The 4,593-nt window shown below is 34.9% G+C and overlaps 1 pseudogene; it reads right to left on the bottom strand.

Moving 5' to 3' along the window:
- Positions 1-1,590: 1,590 nt before the first annotated feature.
- Positions 1,591-4,174, bottom strand: LOC116117137 (annotated as a pseudogene).
- Positions 4,175-4,593: the final 419 nt, after the last annotated feature.

The following is a 4,593-nucleotide window of genomic DNA, read 5'->3' as shown; positions in this document are numbered from 1 at the left end:
TTTTGAGACAAGTTTGTGTCCTTGGATTAAAGCCAATGAATCAAAACTTGTGTTAAAAAGAGGGTGCGGAACCCTCCCCTTTGAGTTAGTCACAAGTGCTTGACTCATTTCTGACACTTAAAGATTGAATCATAGTTGTTCTTTAAATTACTCATGAACTTCTTTGGGTAAAAATGGATGATAGTTTTGGTAAACCTTTCAAGAATAAGAAAGCATAGCTGTAAATGAGCCCTGGGTTTTGTGATTTGATAATTCTATTCCAATGGATGACCAAACGAAAAAAAGGTAGTGGATTATGGATTTGATCTCTTTTGATTTCTTTCTGTTCGAGTAATGTTTCTAGTCGGAATACCATTGATCTCATGGAAGACAATAATTAACAGAAACTGCATTCTTATTTTCTGTGACCACATTTCACATAATCAATGTGTAATATTTGTGGGCTCGCTCCTTTTGCAGTATACAGTATGTACTGGCTCAAATTGTGACCGCAGCAAATATGAAAGACGAAGAATTGAAGGTAACGACTTTGATCGTCGCTGCAGAAGATGATGAGAGGTTTGAGGACTTTTACCATGTGCCAATCCAACTGAGTAATTTTAGATGTACATATGTTATGAAGATGGCAAGTTTTTTTTTGAAACTTTTGGTGCTTGCTACAATTTGTGACATGAATTTCAACAATGTCAAAACAAATTTTCTTAGGCTTTACAATATTTGGAGTTTGATGGGCTAGTATCTCCTCTAAATCTCCTCACCTGCAAATTAAAATAAACCATAGTTCTCGCTTCAATGGGATCTTGAAAGCGCTTTCGTGGCTATATATTTGGTTTACCTAATAGTTTGATAAAAGGGCACTTAATAAGTTTTTTTTTCGGCTATTAGAAATCAACAGCTTCTTAAAATTTGTTTTTGGGCAAATTTACAAATTTTCCTTCCTCACAGAATGTTCTGTTACAATTTTGATTAAATATTATACATCAGATTTTATTAATTTACTTTGTAATTTAAATCTTGTAATATAGATATATATATATATTATTATATACATATATATATATTAGATATACATGAACATTATTGAATCACAATAATTACTTAATTAGTAATCAAGTGCCAACGTTTTCCATATAAAAAAATTAAAACCTTGAACCAATAGCCCTCTTTTGATCCGCATAAAGGATTTTCAGTAAGATAAGTTTATTTAATTAGGATGAAGTTACCGGTAAAATTAACATCTTTTGAGGTATAAATGTTTTACTTTAGTAGCCATTCATCTTATAATTCAATTAAACCAAATATATTTTATCATATCCTTCTATCACAGAATTGATCTAAATTCTGAGGGTATCTTGTCCATAAATCAATCAAACTTTTACACATTTCTGGAAATCTTTGCACTTATAACTTTTGTCAAATGATTGATTTGAAGCTAAATCCTGGAATTTTCAATAAAACCATGGTCTTATCGCACAATCCAAAAACTTCTCAACCTAATAAATGCCATGTTTTTGGATTGTTAAGTAAAATCGCAGATATAGCAAGATAAAAGATTCTAGTAAATATGCTTCAAAATTTCTAGTATTGGATTCACTCATCATCTTCATCAGCCTCAGCTGCATTCAGTGCTTTCAACCTTTCGATTAACTAACCTTCCTTTCCTCGTAAGTCAGCTTCTTTAAGTTGTACCTGTTACGCGATGAAATTTCAATCATCAATGGCTCAATACTAGGACTCACATTTTACATCCAATGCAAGAAGATGCTATCCTTCAACATAACCAAAACGCACAGAAGAATACAAAGCTGGGGAGATTTAAGGCTTAAACAAATCAAGTGAATGCATTGATCATACCTCTGTTGCTCTTTAGGAGGCTGCTTGTCAGATTTCTTTGGTGTGGGGTCAGCACGAATGGCACATGAACCTTCTTATACAAGCTTCAAGTTTATCGGCCTCAATACCTCCTTGATGTACTCACTGAATTGAGACTGGTACTTTTCTGGCTCATCTTCCATCAAAGTCTGCATAACACACAAATTGTTGTGAGAAGAAGTGCATCTCTAAACAAATAAGTTTCTTTTTTCTTGATTGGGCACCATGGTTTACAGAATAAATCTCATACTTAGCAAGAATCCAAAGCTTACCCTCATGTAGCTCGCAACATGTCCACCGTAGATATACTTGCGGTGAACTTCAGCATCTAGTTGTTTACTGTCCTTGCTGAATCCAGCAAATCTCTGTCACTGTGAGGATATCAAGGCCACAATCCGTGCACCCTAAAATTAGAATAATGAAAAATAAAGGATTATTTCCTTCACATTATCCTTTCCTTCTCCAAAATAATCCATAGTAACAATTGTAACACAAGCATGGCTAATAAGAGATTGATTCATTGCCCCATGTGAAATATAATTGCTTGAATGTCCAAATCTTCATGATGGATTTGTCAGCTAAATGGTATCGGTAGTTCAGAGCAATATCAAAACCCAGGCCCTGACAAATAGACAACACTACTTCACAGCATGAGAAAGCTCATGGCGATATTACCTTCCTAAGAAAATCCACTATATATACTTCACAAAGCTTTAATTTCATGACATAATTTTATCTATACATTTAGGAATGGAATATCACAAGATTGAGCGAATTCGCCATCCACGAAGTAAGGCTTACGGAAATTGCAAACCATTCTAAACAGAACTATAGAAAGTCATCATCACCAAAACTTTCCACTGCAGAGTGCAACTGATCTGGTCTGCCCAGGAGCTTGGGCGGCTTTTGCAGAGGGATAATTAGGCTGAAATAATATCAAACTAGAATATGGATTAACTTTGCATGAAAAAAGCAGATAGATATTTTTTTTGAAAGGGAGGATCTTCAACTTTTTGTTGGCAGTACTGCTGAAATCTCAGATCTTACTAATTCTAAATAATTGCGCACTCTATTTGATTCAAAACTTTATAATATTTGCAGGTTCGTAAGTATCCACAAAGTACCCAGATGTCACACAGCATAAGCATCCGCAAACAAAATTCTTGTTAAGAAAACCAAGATTAAATCAAAGATCATGTAATTGGACTGAGATATCCAATATGTAAGAAGCCAGGCCAAAGCACTCGTATAAACATATGGGCACCAAAGAATTAAGCAAGGGGATTCATAATACCTTGAGAGCACCGAAAACACAGTTTCCGGTAGTTTTCTTCACAAGACCAACATCAAGGAGAGCACGGAAAGGTCTCCTGGTATCTGTTGGCTCGACAGAGTAATCCTCCCCAGTTGCCTGTCGCAATAGATTTGAAACTTAGCTTTCTATTCAATAGGATAAAATAATTTTTGTCAATGAATACAAATATACACCGTACCTCCACATTTCCTTCATACTCTTCATCCTTTCAAGCTTTTTTAGGACTCGGCGAGCCAAGAGAGTCCAGTGCAGTAAGCAAGGATCATTGAATAAGCAATAAGGACCTTTCTGATTGCAAGAAAAGGACCACGTCTAGAATAACAGTGAATCTTATTAACCTGCTGCATAATTTGTAAGGCCCACCTCAAGCCCATATGAGGAAGCTCATGAGCATAAGCAGATGCAAGGATCATATCACCAGCAATGCTAGCAGATATGATTGTGCAGTTATATCTTTATTGGTCTAACAATGGAGTTAAGGGTAAGATGTAAAATAAATATTAACAAAACAATTAAACATACTTGAGGTAAAAAATGCTATAAGAAAACCTCAGTGACATGTAAGCCAAGTTTATATTAATTTCTCTTTAATGATTCACACCAGGTTCAAATCACAAATTCCATGCGGCACAACCAACTTTTCCAAAGTAGCCACATGAATATAAGTCTCATAGTACGCTATCACTTCAGAGAAAAGACAGCACAAAATAATTATAGAAATAGTCAGGATACACGCACAACAAAACATATTTCGGAGTGTTGTACTTGTTCTTGTCCTGAATGAGGCGAATCCTGGCACGGTAGTCAGTCTTTCCCTCTACAAAAATTCAAGCAAAAATTAATTATAAAAAGTAAAATAATCAAAATAAAGTACCATCATACCCCAAAAAATAGAATAAAAAAACCTCGTCTCCTCTTGTACTTCACTTGAAACCGCTTAAAGTAAGCTCTCGACTTTTGTGCTTTGACAAAAACCTGTAATCCATAAATTTCATTCAGAGAGAATCACTACAAGGGAGGAATCCCATATAAAATTGCATCGACCTAAATCATGTTAGGCCTCAAAATTCCAAACCTAAAACCTCTAGAGGTTAGATTTGAAGTGCATACTATTGTAAATAAAAATATCCATCTAAGTAGATATACACAAACCCTCTTTCTAATCCTGTAATCCATAAATTTCATTCAGAGAGCAATCACTACAGGAGGAATCCCATATAAAATTGCATCGACCTAAATCATGTTAGGCCCAAAAATTCCCAACCTAACACTCTAGAGGTTAGATTTGAAGTGCATACTATTGTAAATAAAAATATCCATCTAAATTAGATACACACAACCCCTCTTTCTAATCCTCACAGCTGACGCAGAGAACTCTCAGCACCTAACTAACTGATAAAAGAAAA

This window comes from Pistacia vera, unplaced genomic scaffold, assembly GCF_008641045.1.
Source record: "Pistacia vera cultivar Batoury unplaced genomic scaffold, PisVer_v2 Contig80, whole genome shotgun sequence".
NCBI classification, from domain to species: Eukaryota; Viridiplantae; Streptophyta; class Magnoliopsida; order Sapindales; family Anacardiaceae; genus Pistacia; species Pistacia vera.
The sequence above is the reverse complement of the archived record's forward strand: the minus strand, read 5'-3'. Positions and strand labels throughout refer to the sequence as shown.